The following is a 21755-nucleotide window of genomic DNA, read 5'->3' on the forward strand; positions in this document are numbered from 1 at the left end:
CCCCAAGCACGAGTGACTTTGTTGTGTTTGTTGATGGACTTTGAGAGAAACTAGAAATTCTTAGTTTTAAAACTAAAGTTAACGTATCTCTGAGCTCAAAAAATCTAAATTATAAAAAATGACACTAGAAGGTCAGGTCGCCCTCACCTTTTAAATCGAAATGTATTCCCGTGATGCATGTAATATAAACCGTCAAACTACAGAAGATACGGAGTTGTGGATACGTTTTAAAGATAACACAAACAACAATTGAAAACAAAAACACAGATACACTGACACATGAAAAAGTTGTAATAAAGAAACAAGTGAATCAATGATATCTAAAAGAATGCTCTCTTTTATTCTCTCTTGAACTGATAACCAAAAAGAGTGTTTTATTTCTTGTCCTCGATAGGACCGATAGCCAAACTATGTTTTATTTATTGTCCTCTATAGGAACGATAACCAAAAGAATGTTTTATTATTTATCTATTTAATTTTCTGCAGTTACTGACATCCTTCAATCCTTCAGCTGTTATGCTAATAAAGACTTGAAGGACACATTCTGATCAACTCCGGCACCAAAAGTTGAAACTCAGGAAACCCAACGTTGTATTGTTAAGGGACTTATGCAAATGAATTTTGACTGCATGATACAATACAAATTGTAACCCAGCAAAACGCGTTCCTGACACAGCACAACATGTGTTTTTAGTACAAAATATGAAGAACATTTTACAACACCTTAGATTAAACATATTATACAGTGTGAATGATGCAGTGCAACCTGTGAATGATGCAGTGCAACCTGTGAATGACACAGTACAGCCTGTGAATGATGCAGTGCAGCCTGTGAATGACACAGTACAACCTGTGAATGATGCAGTGCAGCCTGTGAATGACACAGTACAGACTGTGACTGACGCAATGCAACATCCAGAACAACACATTTCGTGGTCTCGCTGACAGCTAATGGGGGAATAGCAAAACACTAGATCGACACAAAATAAGCTCTTGTGTTCATGACATCTAGATCTCCATGTTAACCAGACACTCCAGAACAAATGGGTCAGACGCTAGGGAGTTGGTTTTGACTCTTGTACAAAACAACTTGTTTTTAAAAAAGTGATCTAGGTGAGATGGAGGTATTCTAACTCACAGGTGAAAAATTTGTTAATCTTTTGTGACTACAGGCGATTTCTCAAATACCGTGAACCGGAGAAATTCGTCTAAAAATGAGTTAAAATGTATTACCTTAATGCACGTAAATATGAAATGAAATAACTAAGAAAATAAGATTAATTTTTAAAAATGTAGCAGTGTATTTTTTGTGCATTTGTATGGGGTTTACATTTTACATTAGCTATTAACCTACATGTGTTACTTCAGAAAAATATTGTCCTCAATGAACCGGGAAAAAAATGGTTTTTCTTTTTTTTCTTTAATTTTTTTTCCTTCCAGTAAATACACGATGCGTGTAAAATAGATCCGAACTTCCTCCATTTTTACCCTCACCGTTAAAACCCCATTCAGTCCCGGACTCTGCAATGATGAGGCATGTGCTCAAAAGAGCACACACACACACACAATTACATTTGCCATACGGACTTCTCTCTAAACGGGATGGGTGCCATACACAGTGTTACTGCTGTCTGTCTCCAAACTGTGGACTTGAAACTTCATAGTCTTTCCATATTGGACCGCGTGGTACAAACGTTTCAAAAGTCTTATTATTTGAACCATTGTCGCGGGACTATACATATGCGACAACTCAAATCTATATGAAAACATTGAAGTTCATGTGTGTGTTCAAATGTGGATTTGTAATATCTTCTCAAAATAGCCAATAGAAGTAGGCCTATGGACAAAAAAAAAGCTCTGTTTGACTACTAGCCATTTCTTTACATAATTGCGAAATACGTTGTGCAGTCAAAGGACGAATTTTAAGGAAGAAAACTATTTTCACGCTTTCATCCAGAACTTTCTATGGATTAGCGGGCATCATCTTGTTGTCAAAATCTCTATGTGTATGCAACAATTTGTGGATATGACATTCAAGGCAACATTTTGAATTCCTGCAACGAGTCCTTTATTAATTCCGACCATAATTTGTGCTCCATCTGCGCTTTTCCAACATCATTTCTTCCAATCAATCTTATTCCCTTGCCTATTTTGTTTTCTAACGTTAAAGATATATTATCTCTGCAATTTAATGACTAAAGGCTGGCAAAATAAAAATTCGTCATGACATTTTTTTTTCGTATCTCCATAGATTTGCAAAAGTTGCATATAAACATCGACTTGAACCAATTGTAATTTAGCCCCTAAAGATTCTCTAGATCACTAGAGATTAACGCTGTCAGGTTTTTTTTAAAGCCTTAGCTCGTTTGCCCGGGCCCCTGACATTCAACAGGCACCTTGGTGCTCACAATAAATAACTCGCTGTCAACAATGTAATAGTTTAATGATATGAATGGAAGTTATAATGACAAACTGATGGAGTAATATCATTGAGTTTAAAATAATATAATATTGTGGATATATGAATTAAACAATCATTCTGCACCTTGCTATCTCACAACGCAACACCTTAGTACGCATAACACTGGCCCACTGCCGATTCTAGTCTCTAGTGTAGACTTGATAATCCCATAACTAAATCCCTGTAGGGACATAAGCAAAGACAAATTGAAAGGACTACTCTAATACGCTAAGGCAGCGAAACAACTGCGAAATGTGGTAAGGCCTTAAATACTCGCCCTAAACAGGGGTACACAGACGAAGGAATTTCTGTAAATCATACGGAATAGAGCATGAAATGTCAAGTCCTCGTTTTCAGAGTTCTAATGGCGAGGCTGAAAGAGCTATTCAGACAGTGAAGAAACTTTGGAAGAAAAGCGAAGACAAATTTCTGTCTCTATTAGACTACAGAACTACTCCACTGAGTAATATTAATTTGTCGCCAGCACAATTACTCATGGGACGCCGACCCAGAAATTTGTTACCTTCGAGCGAGGAAATACTCACACCTAAGACACCAGATCTCAAGGTGGTGAAGAAACACTTTGACTCCGAGAAACAGTCTCAGAAACATTATTATGATAAGAGGAAAGGAGTTAAGAGTCATAATCCACTACAAGACGGAACGGCAGTCAGAATGCAACTTAATTCTAAGTGGAAACCAGGAACAGTAGTTTCGAAACATTCTAAGCCTAGATCCTATAAAAAGTGGAAATCAGGTCTACAGAAGAAACAAGAAACACATCAGAAAGTCGTCTGAGAAAGCAAATAGATTTGATAATAATTATGACTTTCCAGATGCCATCTCAGATCAGCCAAAACCAGTAGATCTAGAGAGTCCAAGATTACAAACTACGCTAGATGTAGATCCACAACTACACACTGCTTCTTCTAACACCTCTTGACCACATAAACCTTACGTAACACGCTCAGGCAGAATAGTTAACAAACCCAACTTTCCGAAGAGACTTGATTTGTGATTGACTGAATTGACTTTTTAGTTGACTAGTTTGTTTGTTATTCTGATAAATAGATTTTCTGAATTAAAGAAGAGAGATGTAACTAGGGGCTGACTGGGTATCAAAATCGGCCCGGGCATCACCATATAAACCGGCCCACAAATGGCATGTCATATATTTTCTGGGGGGGGGTGTATTTTTACCCCACTCCGCAATTATATATATATTAGTGTGTGTGTATATGTAATTAATCTTCATTACATTCTGATCTTTCATTCTTTCAAACGTTTTTTCTAGCCTAGAATACTCTCTTCCTATAGTTAGTGGAAAGACAGTACACACCGCCGAAGGGCAGTTAGGGAGTCCGGGGAGCGCTGCGAGCTCCCCCCAAATGGGGTCCGGGGCGAAGCCCCGGAACCAAGCATTATTTTCGTTATTTTAAGCTTTACAAATGCATATTCTGAGGTATCTACAGTGCAATTAGCCTGCTACTCTTCCGCTTAAAAAATTCAAAAACCAAATCTGCTATTCAAGGGAGTCCAGGGACTGGTAGAAAATGGTAAAATGATTTAGTTTTTGTTTTGGAGGGAGGGGCAAACCACAAAACCCCTTTTGGCTACAATCATGAAATTTGGTGACTGTAGTTTGCTTAAGTTGGCTGCACTGGGGCAGTAAGTAAAGTTTCCCTTTCAGACAATGAGGTCTGAGGCAATAGTTGGTTTGAAGACCCTCCCCTCCCGGCTACGCACGTGTGTTATATTACAGGTGTAAGCATAATTCTCTACAAAATATATAAAGTTTGATAACGCATCGAAAAACTGGATGTATGCATTCGTAGGATTACATAATGTATTCTATTTATACATTTATGTAGTCTGAAAACTATAAACAATACAATAGCAGCTTAATGAGTTTGAAGCTTTTGGGTATTACTTATAGATTACAGACGATTCTTTAAAAAAATAAGATAGTTAAGTACTACGCATTTCATGTGTCAATCTAGTCATGCATATTGATCTGTGACTTAAAATTTGCTAAATCATTGGTTTTTCTGGCTGACTGAGGCAACCTATTCCATTAAAAGATAAGAGAAAGCAGAACGGTTAGAGAGGCACTTACTTAATGTGAAAATCTCTTGCTTCCTCCTAGTACATTCTCAAAAAACGCGATTTCTATCTATATGAATATACCATGACCCATTATTTAAAATATAAATCTCCTTTAATTAAATATCGGATATGACAGCGCTATATAAATTATTGTAATAATTTTCATCATTAATGACTTCATACTAAGTATAAGTTTGCCATTAATTATAATAGTATAAAAATTGATTTAGATGTAGATTTATTTTTTAATTAAATAATTTTTTTTTAAGCCTTAAGTGTAGTATTTTTAATCTATGTTATTAAAAATAATCAAAAAGAAACTAACTTCTTCTTTTCAAATCGCAGAAAGTAGAGCTCTAAATAACCCATATTGAGCTGTGAATAAGTTGGGTAGTTTGCAATTTCGCGGCTGTGTGTACGTGTTAAAGTTAATGTCTATTAAGTATTGTTAAACAGCTAATTGTCGCGTCTATTTTTTATTTATTTTTTTATTTTTTTTGCTGCGTTGTATCAATGTTTTCTATCTTAACCTCTCTCATCCCTCTTTTTGGTTAAATTTCATTGGAACCATTATATGACGGGGGATGGAAGGCCGACCAGCAAAATGATTAGGCCAAACACAACTTTGAAGACATAAAAGCAGTCCATGCCGCTCGTGCATATAAGAAAGTACGGTCTAATGTTTAGCAAACGATAATACGTACAGTGTAGGCTATAGTGGGTTTTTTTTTTAATATTCTTGTTGAATTTCAAACAAAATTAATTGTAATAATAATTAAAACAACAACAACAACAATAAAACGTGTTCGGGCCTTTGTGTCTTGCTGCTGTCACTTTTTTTTAAAGTTGTCTGCATTGAATTTTTTTTTCTGTGGTCGCGACCAGACCGCCCATTTGGTACCGGCCCACCGGGCATTTGCCCGTTTGCCCATATAGCCAGTCCGCCCCTGGATGTAACATATACATTTGCACACTAACACGTCAGTGCAACACCGCTTGTGTTTACGTAATAAATGAAGTTCCTAATATGTCTTCCCTCTGAAACACGAGTTTGTTATTTGTGTATCTTGACTATTGTACAACACCAGCATAACAACAACAAAACCCTCCATAAGCATACAAGCAAGGCAACAAAGAAAGTGCATTCAAAAATTGTGCACCTAATCAACATTGGTGCTAGAATACCATGGCCTGCGCACAGACAGACACTGATCCTGACCTTTTTATACCACATAGATGGAAGTCAAACGTACATTTTAGGACATGTAATAAATGACCTTTCACCCCACATAACAAAGATTTAAAATTCCTTATCGTTGTCGTTTTTAGTGGTACATCAAAAAAACTATAAATCTCTTACAATTAGGTAATCAATTAGTGGGCTTATATTATGAGATTTTGAGGTGTGTATACATAACAAATATTCTTTAAAAAATATTTAACGTTGAATAACATCCCTAATCATTATTTATATTTGTAGAATTTATAATAAATATGTAAAATAATACCGGCTATTTGTCCAAATGAAATAAAGTGGTATTAAAGAATGTGAATAAAAATGTATGTATAATTTTTTGCACTATATTAACTGAACAAAATAAATGGATCAAAGTCAGCTTAGAGCTGCAACGTATACCTCTCCAAACTCTTCCCACACCCCTGGGGCACTCGTATCCCGCTTTGGGAAGCACTGATCTAACGTAAACAAAGCCGTTAGTCCGTTTCATAACGTCCTCAGATGCAGTTGTCCCCCGTCGTCATCATCCCAAACTATGGAGTCGCCTCTCTTGTATGATTATGCTGTCAATAGAGACCTTCCTTCAAAGATCTTCCTTTAGGGAACAGTACCAGGAAAAAGAAGAAGAGGCAGACATAGAAAGCGATGAGATGACAACATAAAAGAATGAACGGGCCTGCCATTAAAAGAGGTTCTAACTAAGGCAAAAGAAAGAGAGGAATGGAGAAAGACGGTAGGTACTTTAAACAGCATACTCTGCCCGATTTCATCCAATTACGACCCCAAATGTCGTCACTGTGGGGAATTCGAGGAAACAGGGTCACCTATCTTGCACGGGAGTCCCCGACTCTGAAAGCTTAAAGTGGTGGTGGGAGGCGTATTTGGAAAGTCGCTCGATCTAAAAAAGGGGCTACTAGGAAAAAAACCCTTTAAGGCAGTGACTCCCAAACATTTCGTCTTGTAGACCCCTTACCATGTTTTCTGTAGACCCCTTACCATGTTTTCTGTAGACCACTTACCATGTTCTCTGTAGACCCCTTACCATGTTCTCTGTAGACCCCTTACCATGTTTTCTGTAGACCACTTACCATGTTCTCTGTAGACCACTTACCATGTCTTCTGTAGACCCCTTACCATGTCTTCTGTAGACCACTTACCATGTCTTCTGTAGACCACTTACCATGTTTTCTGTAGACCACTTACCATGTCTTCTGTAGACCCCTTACCATGTTTTCTGTAGACCCCTTACCATGTTTTCTGTAGACCCCTTACCATGTCTTCTGTAGACCACTTACCATGTTCTCTGTAGACCACTTACCATGTCTTCTGTAGACCACTTACCATGTTTTCTGTAGACCCCTTACCATGTCTTCTGTAGACCCCTTGCCATGTCTTCTGTAGACACCTTACCATGTTTTCTGTAGACATCTTGCCATGTCTTCTGTAGACCCCTTACCATGTTTTCTGTAGACACCTTACCATGTTTTCTGTCGACCCCTTACCATGTTTTCTGTAGACACCTTGCCATGGCTTCTGTAGACCCCTTACCATGTTTTCTGTAGACACCTTACCATGTTTTCTGTAGACACCTTGCCATGTCTTCTGTAGACCCCTTACCATGTTTTCTGTAGACACCTTACCATGTTTTCTGTAGACACCTTGCCATGTTTTCTGGTTTTCGGTAGACCCCCTGCTTAACTTGTTTTGCATTTTTGCAAATTCATTAGCATTTTTTTTTAACTGATTTCTAACTGTAGTGAGTTGAAGAGGGAACAAGTAATTTAAGTTCTAGAGATTTATCTTTTTATGGATAAAATTCAAATTTAACCCAATTAAAATAAAAATTAAATAGATATTACTGGAATCACCAAACACACTGGTATTTTTTTTATGGGTTTATCCTCCGTTGCTAAGGATATTATGTTTCTAATAGAAATTTGTTGTTCTATGATGTAGTCCTTCAAACTTTAAATATTAATTAATTAATTAATTAATTAATTTGCAATAAGTATCATTGTAATAGTTTTCGCAAAGAGCAGCTTCTCGTGTATCTCTTGATCTTTCACGTGTGGCTCAAATATTGGGTCGGCAGAACTGTTTTCACTGACAGCAGAAGGGGTGAAGGCCAGTAACTGGCTCCTAAACCAGTAAGCTTCGAGCAGGAAGGGCTCATTAACCTTGGCTTGTTAACCACCTAGCAAGTAACATTAGTTACACGTAGACAAAAATAGCCATTTTTATAGGTATTGAAATTAAATACAATTTTTTGTTTAAATAGCAGGATAAATATTTCAAGGATTAAATAAGGTACAAATCATATATTAATGTATGAAAAAATTACATTAATGGGATGTAAACATTAAAAGTCACGACCTCCTTAAATGAAATCTATTATCGTAGACCCCCATGGACATCTCATAGACCCCCAATTTATTTTTTCATTTTCGTGGACCCCTTAGAAATTGGGAATCACTGCATAAGGTCTATCTTCTTGCCAGAGTTATGAGTTAATATTAGGTACTCGAAACAATTGAACAGAGTGGAGAAATCTCACCGTCTTGAATGTGTTGAGTCTAAGTGTAGATTTAGTGTCTTGTTTCTAGAACTTAAATTAAGTAGAGGAATATTAGACCAGATGATAATCATTCCCATAAGCAGCAAGAATAGGATGGCTACTTGGTCGAGTGGTATGCGCTTCGGACTGTCCTAATGAAGGTCCCGAGTTCCAAGCCAGCTCGCTGTTATCCAACGCGTTTCCGCTGGAGGTTTTTACTAGGAAGTAATCATCTTCCATTCTAATGGAACCTACAAAACTTGTAAAACAACAAACAGCTTCAGTTGTGATACAAGAGCAGTTGGTCATTGGATTGGTCACAGCAGCTGTTGTTGGTCGGTTGTTGATTTGTAGCTCCAGACAGCTAGTACAAATAAATCAATAGAAATGAATGTAAACAGTGATGTCGAACTAATATAAACATGAACAGACATCTTTTTAAACAAACTTGAATATAACTTTTATAAATATACAAAGATTAAATGTAAAAATAGATGTATCGAGTACCAAGAAATACCTCACTACAAAAACACTTCCTTTCTGTCTCAAGTGTCGCATCAACAACAACACTCTCCTTCAACTAGAGCTCAAGTGACTTCTATTCATTTCAATTAGGACAGATACTGTCGTAGTTTCATCAGTGACATTCACTCCCTTTCCTCGTCGTTACCATGGAGATGCACTCCATAACTGGCTCCCTTTACGTTGTTCATTTTCAGACTTTTGTTTTCCCTTGTTTTAGTGCAACTTGGTTCTTTGTTTTACAACTACATCCTCGCTATCTAGTCACATCATCACTATCTAGTCACATCATCGCTAACTAGTCACATCATCACTATCTAGTCACATCATCACTATCTAGTCACATCATCACTATCTAGTCACATCATCGCTAACTAGTCACATCATCGCTATCTAGTCACATCATCGCTATCTAGTCACATCATCACTATCTAGTCACATCATCACTATCTAGTCACATCCTCGCTATCTAGTCACATCCTCGCTATCTAGTCACATCATCACTATCTAGTCACATCCTCGCTATCTAGTCACATCATCGCTATCTAGTCACATCATCGCTATCTAGTCACATCATCGCTATCTAGTCACATCATCGCTAACTAGTCACATCATCGCTATCTGGTCACATCATCACTATCTAGTCACATCATCGCTATCTAGTCACATCATCACTATCTAGTCACATCATCGCTATCTAGTCACATCCTCGCTAACTAGTCACATCATCGCTATCTAGTCACATCATCGCTATCTAGTCACATCATCACTATCTAGTCACATCATCGCTATCTAGTCACATCATCACTATCTAGTCACATCATCGCTATCTAGTCACATCCTCGCTATCTAGTTACAGCATAGAAGGGATTTAAGAGTTTCAGAATTGAACACCCTAGGGATATAAGGGAAATGAAAACAATAGCCGAGGATCTTTAACTCCCACAGATCTTCCTACAAGGTAGAAAACCAGGAAACAAGAAAAACATAAAAAAATACTTTTTAAAAGAAACAAAGCTTAAATTAAGTGTAATTGTACAAATTAGTTGGATCAGTCATTTGACGTTTGTATGTACGGTGCCCCTAGACTTTATAAATTTGTGCGATTAAAAATATTTTTACCAATTGTTTTTGTTTAGCTTTTAGCTTTCTGAATGAGCTATGATCTTATCACTTGTCTGGACCAGGAGATAGTCATGCAATTCGAGCTCTGCACTGAGGTAACGGATTACATTAACCCAATTCTCAAGCTGAAGTAAAACTTACATTTAAGTAAGTGTGGACTTCTCAGCACTCGATGGTTCGACAAGAATAACATTATTTTAAAATGGAAATGATTAATTTCGAAATGTTAAAATAACGAGAATGACATTAATAGGCTACTCGTTACACATTATGAAAAGGTTTGTAACCAATTTTTAAACATGTTTAGATTGATAACATTTTCGGAAAGGTGACATTAATTACTACCGATAAGTGATGAGAATTTAATCACTCTCTCTCAATCTCGGAAACAATTAATAACGGAGGTAGGTGTCCAACAAACAAAACTGTATGTGACCGGAGGCAGAAAAAAAACCCAGACTTTAAATACGCTGAGATTTAATATGAACTAAAGACCTTAAAATAACTCAAGCTATAACATTTCATTTTGTCTGAGAGGCAAGCACATGTGAGATGTATGAGGACCTTACACGTGTCTACAGCCAGTGGCGTGGCAAGATACTCGTGACCCGGGTTCAATAATGTATTGGTGGGCCCCTCCCTAAATAGGACAAATTTAGTAGATGACAACAACAAAAAAATTCGAGTAGAAAATAATAATGTCACTGCTATAGATCTAGTTAGGACTCCATACAAAAATAGTCTTACAATTCAATGTTTACACAACTTCTTAATGGTATAAACGAACTTATTAAATAATTTTTGATTAATCGAAACTTCGAGAAAGGATATCTCAGGCGAAGTAAGAAATAGCTTGCATGCTGTGACAATGTTTCGAAAACTTGATGATCAGATGTAGCTGTATATGATAAAAAAAAAGCCAAATCTCGTATTGACAAAAGAATGAACAATTTAATTATGGAAAGCTTCTGTCGTCACCTTGATCCATACAGTAAGGCACCATATTTCTATATTTTACACATTGTCATGTCTAGGAAATCTGTCATGTAATTAAGAAACGATGACATCGCTAGTTCGGTAAAATACGTGGATTTGGAAAGTCTTCTCTGCCTCTTGAAGTTCTACTGAATGTGAGTCAGTGGTCGGCTCATCAGTTACCTTGGGCTGAGCTCAATAGGTCTCATCAGTTACCTTGGGCTAAGCTCAATGGGTCTCATCAGTTACCTTGCTAAAGGGTTAGGCTGAGCTCAATGGGTCTAATCAGTTACCTTGCTAAAGGGTTAGGCTGAGCTCAATGGGTCTCATCAGTTACCTTGCTAAAGGGTTAGGCTGAGCTCAATGGGTCTCATCAGTTACCTTGCTAAAGGGTTATGCTGATCTCAATGGGTCTCATCAGTTACCTTGCTAAAGGGTTAGGCTGATCTCAATGGGTCTCATCAGTTACCTTGCTAAAGGGTTAGGCTGAGCTCAATGGGTCTCATCAGTTACCTTGCTAAAGGGTTATGCTGAGCTCCATGGGTCTCATCAGTTACCTTGCTAAAGGGTTAGGCTGAGCTCAATGGGTCTCATCCGTTACCTAGCTAAAGGGTTAGGCTGAGCTCAATGGGTCTCATCAGTTACCTTGCTAAAGGGTTATTCTGATCTCAATGGGTCTCATCACTTACCTTGCTAAAGGGTTAGTCTGAGCTCAATGGGTCTCATCAGTTACCTTGCTAAAGGGTTATTCTGATCTCAATGGGTCTCATCAGTTACCTTGCTAAAGGGTTATGCTGATCTCAATGGGTCTCATCAGATACCTTGCTAAAGGGTTATGCTGATCTCAATGGGTCTCATCAGTTACCTTGCTAAAGGGTTAGGCTGAGCTCAATGGGTCTCATCAGTTACCTTGCTAAAGGGTTAGGCTGAGCTTCATGTGTCTCATCAGTTACCTTGCTAAAGGGTTAGGCTGAGCTCAATGGGTCTCATCCGTTACCTAGCTAAAGGGTTAGGCTGAGCTCAATGGGTCTCATCAGTTACCTTGCTAAAGGGTTAGGCTGAGCTCAATGGGTCTCATCAGTTACCTTGCTAAAGTGTTAGGCTGAGCTCAATGGGTCTCATCAGTTACCTTGCTAAAGGGTTATGCTGAGCTCAATGGGTCTCATCAGTTACCTTGCTAAAGGGTTATGCTGAGCTCAATGGGTCTCATCAGTTACCTTGCTAAAGGGTTAGGCTGAGCTCAATGGGTCTCATCAGTTACCTTGCTAAAGGGTTATGCTGAGCTCAATGAGTCTCATCAGTTACTTTGCTAAAGGGTTAGGCTGAGCTCAATGGTTCTCATCAGTTACCTAGCTAAAGGGTTATGCTGATCTTAATTGTTCTCATCAGTTACCTAGCTAAAGGGTTTTGCTGATCTTAATGGTTCTCATCAGTTACATAGCTAAAGGGTTATGCTGATCTTAATTGTTCTCATCAGTTACCTAGCTAAAGGGTTATGCTGATCTTAATTGTTCTCATCAGTTACATAGCTAAAGGGTTATGCTGATCTTAATTGTTCTCATCAGTTACCTAGCTAAAGGGTTATGCTGATCTTAATGGTTTTCATCAGTTACATAGCTAAAGGGTTATGCTGAGCTCAATGGTTCTCATCAGTTACCTAGCTAAAGGACAATGGTGATCTCTATGGTTCTCATCAGTTACCTTGCTAAAGGGTTATACTAATCTCAATGGTTCTCATCAGTCACCTTGCTAAAGGGTAGGTATATGACCGTTGAACAGACTAAAACAATGGTAGGTGTATGACGGTTGAACAGACTAAAACACTGGTAGGTATATGACTGTTGAATAAACTAAAACACTGGTAGGTATATGACTGTTGAACAGACTAAAACACTGGTAGGTATATGACTGTTGAATAGACTAAAACACTGGTAGGTATATGACTGTTGAACAGACTAAAACACTGGTAGGTATATGACTGTTGAACAGACTAAAACACCGGTAGGTATATGACTGTTGAACAGACTAAAACACTGGTAGGTGTATGACTGTTGAACAGACTAAAACACTGGTAGGTGTATGACTGTTGAACAGACTAAAACACTGGTAGGTATATGACTGTTGAACAGACTAAAACACTGGTAGGTATATGACTGTTGAACAGACTAAAACACTGGTAGGTGTATGACTGTTGAACAGACTAAAACACTGGTAGGTGTATGACTGTTGAACAGACTAAAACACTGTTAGGTATATGACTGTTGAACAGACTAAAACACTGGTAGGTATATGACTGTTGAACAGACTAAAACACTGGTAGGTGTATGACTGTTGAACAGACTAAAACACTGGTAGGTATATGACTGTTGAACAGACTAAAACACTGGTAGGTGTATAATCGTTTTACTTCACGTAGAATTGTTCAGCATAAAAAACTAAAATAATATTGTTATAATTTATTTAATGTGTGACTTGTGACTTTAGTTTCTCGCTATTTTATTATTCAAGTTCAAGAGCTTTGATCTTTTTTGAACATTCAAATGTAACTCCGCCTTTAAGTCATTATACTTTTAGATGTGTTTATAGTCTGGTGGCCTAATAAATCCTAGTAGGTAGACACTATAAAAAGAAATCCTGTTTACCTACGGGATTAACGAAAATGAGGCCAAACTGGCAATTAAGCCAAATTTTTCCAGCTTAAGGACTAAACCAACATGGTGAACTGTCGGACAAGAAGACAGCGGGCATCCATCACTACAGAGCTCGGGATTCCTGCAGCGTTTTCCCGCCCGCAACTGTTGAACGTGTTGCTTGCTGGACATGGCCTGACGTGGCGGGGGCAACGTCTTTAGACCTTGGGCCTGAAGGATGTGGTCTGGTCACATTGTTGCACAGAAAAACTGTTGCCTTGAGGTGGAGAAAGGTGAATGTTTGGTGTGGGGGGTGTGCTTGGTTGGCCAGTGCATAACGCTACAAGTGTTGCCATGTTAAAATATAATGTAATGTCGGTGTATAAAAACGCACATCAGTTTACAGGCCGTACATTTGGTATTTGTTGGTATGTACACATTTGTACATTTTTTTTGGGTGGGGGGATGATATGTATATGAATGTATGCTTTGGTGTTTGGCTAATTAGTAGACTAATGAATTTAAAATACTTTTATTATAAATTACAGACATTCTTTTTAATGTAGAAATACCTACTCCTAAGCGTTTACACATTTTTTTATTCAGAAAAGTGTATTACTGTGTTTGAGAATCATTCTGCATATCTGTTAGGGTGATGTTCAAATTAATCAATATTTTAAGTTTATTTGGAAGTCTTTTTTTTTGGTAGCTTTTTGTTTTATTGAAGCCAATAGATCTAGCTACCCCGTTGTGAAACGAAAATATCATCGCGCCCCCCTCCAATAAAATATGACCCGCGATCAGATTTCTGTCCACAGGTTTAAAACGACCATCTTTGATCCTTAACCAGATTATAAGTGAAATCTAAAGGAGACTGATTTCTTAATCTTTATTTAACCCTCCCTCCTACTCATCAGCAGTGATCCAGGGAGTCTCATATTATTGGATCCAACTCGAGTTTATAAAATTGATCAAGAAATTTGTTTTCTTTAAAAAAGAATAATATCGTTTTAGAATTTAAAAACAATTTTGTTAGTAAAGTTAGTGAAGAAAAGATTGATTTTTTTTGATTTTTTACAAAAATAAATAATCGACATTTTGTTGAGGATGGACAAGTTCAATTCTGCAGGACGCTAGAGTCTGAGATATTTTTATGTTATATATTTATAATATTTTTGAGTATTAATGTCGGGACCAAAAGAGTAGATAAAATGACACAGAAAATACGCCATGTTTATGGAGACGCTAGAAGACATAACAATAGAGAAGCTTAGGGTAGAAGACTCGACGACCATTTTCTCATATTTAAAGGTTTACTAAAGCGATTCTTTTTCTTCTTCTTCTTCTAGCCAGCTTTATTGCTGCTGAGCTGTGAGCTCTTTTGCAGACTGTGCCAAGGAAAAAAAAGTGTGCTGTTTTCTTCAGTTGTTCAGCACTGCCGTACAGGGTGTTGGTTATGTTGGGCTGTAGTGGAAGTAGGGTCTGCCTAAGGTGGATTAGGGAGGGGCATTCAAAGAGGATATGGTTTACGGTTTCAAAGGGGTGGGCGCAATGTCTGCAAAGGGGTAGTTGTGTGGAGTTTATTTTGTTCAGGTGGTAATTTAATAGTGGTGTGTGTCCTGTTCTTAGTTGGAAGATTGTAGATTGTTTTTTGCGGGGGAGGAAGTTAATACTGTCCAGTTTGTTAGGCGTAGTCATTTCTCTGTACATGGCACTGCCTGTGTTTCCTGATGCCCATTGGTTGAGCCACTCCTCTTTGTGATTGTTGACTAACATTGACCTTAGGGTGAGGTAGTTAACAGGTCTATCTGGTTGTTCCATACATGAACCTGCCTTTGATAGCTTATCTGCCTTTTCATTTCCCATGATGCCAATGTGTCCAGGGATCCACTGTAGTGTAAAGCGATTCTTTAAAGAGCGCCCCAAAAGCCTAGCAGCTGTTCGGACTCGCTTGTGTGTTACAAATCTTGATTGGAGCATAACAATACATAGCGAGGTGTTATAGTGGAATAGGGTGATATATGGCGTTCTCATTGTTGGCAAAGACGTTAGATCTGATAACACTCTATTGAACTGAAGTTAGATCTGATGACACTCTATTGAACTGAAGTTAGATCTGATGACACTCTACTGAACTGACGTTAGATCTGATAACGCTCTATTGAACTGAAGTTAGATCTGATGACACTCTATTGAACTTAAGTTAGATCTGATAACGCTCTATTGAACTGACGTTAGATCTGATGACACTCTATTGAACTGAAGTGAACTGAAAACAAAAAACTAAAGCAAAACTATAGTTTCCGTTTGAGTCTTGCTATTGGGTTTTTCTTTCAGTTGCTGGAACCCATTAATAAAGTAAATCTACCAAAATTGAAGCAACATTTTAAAATAAAATGTTTTTCTATCTGTCACTGGGCTCCATTAATAAAGTGCAATGGACTTGCTGAGTTGAAATTTGAGAATTTTTTTTAATAGAAGTAAAGTAAAAAATTATAGTTCCCCTTTCAGAACATGAGATCTATAGGGCAGATAATGTAAAGGTCATTTGTTTCTGTGGCCCATTGTTAACGATGTGGCCAGCACAACGACTAACCACCTTAACTTTTCCCGAATTAATGTCAAGTACCATTAGAGCTGGTTAGGCTCGAGGCGCCCGAAAGATCCCAAAGTTAGAAATCCCAATTTTCACCAGGATTTGAACCCAGGACCAAGAGAAGCAGGACATTCCACAGTAGACATATCAGAATATGCATTTTTTAGCTTCAAATTACAGGAAATAATGCTTGGCGCTGGGGATCCGCCCTCAACCCGCTGGAGAAGCTCAAAGCGCTCCCCCAGAGTCTTTGGCTGGTAAGGCAGGGATGTTTACAGTCGTTCCACAGGCTCCAGAAAAAAACTATTTAAGGGTAGAAAAGACATCCTAAAAATGAAGGGATTGGATTTTTATGAATATTTATTACACACACACACACATATATATATATGTGTGTGTGTGTGTGTGCATGAAGAAAAAATCCCCCCCCCCCGAAAAAAATCCTGGCTATGCCTTACTACCTTATTAGAAATGGCGATTATGAATTAAAATTCTTTAGTTGGCCTTTCATCATAACATTCTATTACTTTTTAAAATGGATCTTTGAAATATTAAGAGAGACAAAGAATGGTAAAAAAAAAGGTAACCTTAGATTTTATTTTACTCAACTAACATTCCAATTTAGTTCTGTCTATTATTCATCTTTCCCCCACCCCACAAACATTACCACATCATATATCTCAGTATAAGGTGAAAGAAGCATCCCATCTTTGCTCATGTAGTTATATAATGCGTGAGAATCTTTAGGGCTTAAAGCAATTGAACTGTTTAAACAAAAAGTCTAGCGAGATGTCTGCTCTACAAATAACTTGTCGGCCCACAGTTACTTCCCTCTTTTACAACTCTGCCCCCCCCCCTTCTCTTTCCCTTCTTCCGTGTCGGCAGACCTAGGTGGCGCTTCACGAGCGTGTCCCGCGGACAGAGGAATATGACAGGTGAGATGGATGATAGCTTTAGTGTCCACATCATACATCCACAACATATGTCATCATGATGGATGAGGCAGGACTGCAAGACCTTTTCCTCTACACCCTGACCCACCACACACACACGCATCAACCACACCACACTCTCCTCCTTTCGCTTACAGATGGACGGGGTTGAACAATTTCTACTGGGTCACATTCACGTGAGCGGTACCGTACCTCAGAGTGAGTTGTTGATGCCCAAGGCTTGGTCATGTCTCAACAGGTAAGAAGGAAGTCACGTGACACTCATTCAAACAACCCTCTACTTGTTGCATTTAGCACGATACAGGCGATTGGGGAAGACACGAAATCATATTTTCAATAACGTTTTTAGTTTCTGTTATTTATACACACACGCACGGGCAGACAGATAACGCAAAAACATAATCTGCATTTCCTTACTTATTCTTGAAACATAAATGGAATTTAAACGATTTATGCTGACACAAATTTTGAATAATAAACATGAGATGTAACATAGAATAATAGCAGCACCAAAGTAATAAACATGAGATGTAACATAGAATAATAGCAGCACCAAAGTAATAAACATGAGATGTAACATAGAATAATAGCAGCACCAAAGTAATAAACATGAGATGTAACATAGAATAATAGCAGCACCAAAGTAATAAACATGAGATGTAACATAGAATAATAGCAGCACCAAAGTAATAAACATGAGATGTAACATAGAATAATAGCAGCACCAAAGTAATAAACATGAGATGTAACATAGAATAATAGCAGCACCAAGGTACCAAAGTTATTCAAAGAAGTTGTATCAAATAGGACGAAACATAGACAAGCCCCAAGGAGGTCTCAAACCACTGACCCTGACACAGCGCCATTGTCTAGCAGCGACTAGATACCATACTAGCATCCACTTTCGCTTTAAAAACTTGAAATGTATTAAGCCAGAGCTCAATTAACATGCCTTCCACCATTTCTCCCTCTCTCTGACTGAAGAGTTTATTTTGTTTTGAATTCGAACCAAATTTTAATATTCCCATCTTCAAGAGGATGTAGTCAACATTTTTCTTGGATCAGCGCTTAAGAAACTTCTTCAGACGTATGGACTAAAGTATCACGTGACCTCCCAAAGATTTGTTCTCTCCCCCAACAAATAGCACGCTCCCATCTAGAGTTGCTGGACTCTAAGACTCCTCAAAGTTTCGTATAAATTAACCCTGTCTGTATCGAGATTCAAACTTGTTTCTTTGGGTTCTGCAATCCAATACTTTACCGCTGAGTCCGCCAGAAGTCTTGTATGTGTGTGTGTATACATCTACTAGAAATACATGAAATCCTCTTGTTCTCAGACAATATTTCCTTGACCCAACTTATGGAGCGATAGGTGGGTCTCATTTTATTACTAAGGAATCTTTGAATAAAACAACAACAACACAATGAAACATGTTTTTATACATCATCTGTTACATTTCTAGGAAAACCGTTAAAGCCGTTATTTGAGATCCGTGTTCAGATTCCACACTCCATCCTCCTTGAAATTGTGACTTGAAAAGAGGCATTGTAAAAATTGTTTAATTAGTAGACCTTTTTTTTTGTTGTTGCCACAACGTTGTGACCAAATATTGACTGCCTGAGACTTGAGTAAGTCCAGAGTTTGGTCTAGTCTTCTTCATCTACTTCTCAGACTTATCTCTATGTTCATTTTCTGCCCTACAGATAGCCTTCTAACTTTCACTTTAACGGGACGCCATTTCTGGATGGCTCATTATAGTCCCAATTATACATTCATGTATTTCTAACGTTGCTAGCGCAGTAACACCCACGGGCTACTATTTAAGGTAAAAAATAATGCAAATTAAATACTGTGGACACCCCCCCTCCTCCCCTCTTCGTGCTACAAGTGACACAAAAACTGACTTTCACTCAGTGCTGGATTTAACTGTAGGCAACATAAGCTTTTACCCTAGAGAGTGGGGGCCCATACAAATTGTACTTAAATGTATTACCGATAATTTTATTTGTACAATTACTCACATATTTCAAATGGTGGGGCAAAACCTCGCTGGGAGGACAGGTTTCTCGAAAACGGTCCTAACGATTTCCTAGAACTTTGACAGTTGGTGTATATCACTTAGAAAAGAAATTCGAGCTCGTTGGCCACACTGGGAAAACTCTTGTTTGACCTTTATAATTTTGTTTCGTATAAAAAAAAAATTAAATTTGGCTAGAGAACTAGAAAATATCGTGAACAGATTAAACGCCCTTGGATATCAACTAGTAAAACATGGCTCAACAATCGGCTGTTAACTAGTAAAAAAATATGGCTCAACAATTGGCTGTCCACTAGTAAAACAAATATGGCTCAACAATTGGCTGTCAACTAGTAAAACAAATATGGCTCAACAATTGGCTGTCAACTAGTAAAACAAACATGGCTCAACAATTGGCTGTCAACTAGTTAAAACATGGTTCAACAATTGGCTGTCAACTAGTTAAAACATGGCTCAACAATTGGCTGTCAACTAGTTAAAACATGGTTCAACAATTGGCTGTCAACTAGTAAAACAAATATGGCTCAACAATTGGCTGTCAACTAGTAAAACTAATATGGCTCAACAATTGGCTGTCAACGAGTTAAGACATGGCTCAACAATCGGCTGTCAACTAGTAAAATTATGGTTCAACAATTGGCTGTCCACTAGTAAAAGAGATCAAATCAAGGGACAGTACTTAAAGACGTTCTAGAGCGAGTTGTGTCAGTCCTAAAGACTACAAAAGAGAGTGAAAGAAGATAAGGGAACAATGGGTTCATCTCACAATGGCATCATTCGAGCTGCAAGCAGTATACATACAGTTGAGAATATCAAAGATCCGGTGTCATATCTTGTATTTCTAAAACAATATGTGATGAATTGATCCAAGTCATTGCACTTGAAGAACTAGACTCACTTTTGGAAGATTGAAGAAAGAAAGTAAATCTGAATGGGCCGGCCTCTTGATATTTTACTAGGAACAAGTGCTGACTAGGTAGAGGGAAGGGTTTTGTCACGCGACCTGGAACAGCCCCACCCCCTTACCATGAAGTGCAGGGACAGATAATGACGGTGCTTTAGTTTATCTGTAGAGTCCACTCCAGACACACATTCACATCGGCTAATATCCACGCCACGTCTCTGTTTCAATTAAGTCCGTAAGCCAGATAATCGCCTTCCCAAACGACTTCTTTATGGGAAGCTGTGTGCCTGGGGTCAACATAAAGACACCCAGGGAGGGGGCGAAATTTTTTATTTTTTTTTACATTAAATATTACGCCGTTATCTCACGTCATGATGTCGAATGTCAAAATGCAGGGGCCCCTAAAGAGGTCAAACCCTCAGGGCCCACAAATCCTTAGCTACGCCACTGGTCTCAAGATACGAGGCAAGGGGAGCGGTCAGCCAGCATTATGAACGCAGAGCTATTTAAAAAGCTGAGAAAAGAAGCAGGCTTATCTGTAGTAGACCCAACTTGCCCATGCCATGTGTGTCGCCGGCTTTTGAAAGCGTGGATTGGACTTAATAGCCATCTTCGCGTTTATGGGAAATGAGAAATGTGCACATCTTCAACCACGAAAGAGGAGCTATATACAATGTTTTATTACATCATGAGATCCCTATTTAACGTTTTCTAACTTTCCTAGAGATGGGTAGCCACACAGGGTAAAGTATGACTAGCCACTCAGTGAAAAGTATGTGTAGCCACACAGGGGAAAGTATGACTAGCCACTCAGTGAAAAGTATGTGTAGCCACACAGGGGAAAGTATGACTAGCCACTCAGTGAAAAGTATGTGTAGCCACACAGGGGAAAGTATGACTAGCCACTCAGTGAAAAGTATGTGTAGCCACACAGGGGAAAGTATGACTAGCCACTCAGTGAAAAGTATGTGTAGCCACACAGGGGAAAGTATGACTAGCCACTCAGTGAAAAGTATGTGTAGCCACACAGGGGAAAGTATGACTAGCCACTCAGTGAAAAGTATGTGTAGCCACACAGGGGAAAGTATGACTAGCCACTCAGTGAAAAGTATGTGTAGCCACACAGGGGAAAGTATGACTAGCCACTCAGTGAAAAGTATGTGTAGCCACACAGGGGAAAGTATGACTAGCCACTCAGTGAAAAGTATGTGTAGCCACACAGGGAAAAGTATGGGTAGCCACACATGTCATTAAACATAGGAAATAAATGCACAACTTGTTAGCGACAATTGTAAACAATGTTGTTTCGAGCTAGTGTAGTTACGACAAGTGGGGTAATTCAGAATGATCTACTACAGTGAAACCAATGCATGACTGTTATAAAGTCTCGGGGATGACACTATTACGTCAAGCAACTTCCTTGTTAGATTTTTTTTTAATTTATAAAAACCCAGAAACGCGTTTTTATTTTTATGGTTATATAAATCCGTTTAACGTGATAGCCAACTTTTTTTTAAACAAAGCTTATATTAACTCTGTCTGTCTGTCTAGTACACATTTTGTACTCGTTTTTTTTCTCCCACTTGCCATTCTCGGATCATGTTAGAATTGTGCACAATTATTCATTGTCGAAGAATTACGTGTATCAATTAT

This window comes from Biomphalaria glabrata, chromosome 10, assembly GCF_947242115.1.
Source record: "Biomphalaria glabrata chromosome 10, xgBioGlab47.1, whole genome shotgun sequence".
In the NCBI taxonomy this organism is placed as follows: Eukaryota; Metazoa; Mollusca; class Gastropoda; family Planorbidae; genus Biomphalaria; species Biomphalaria glabrata.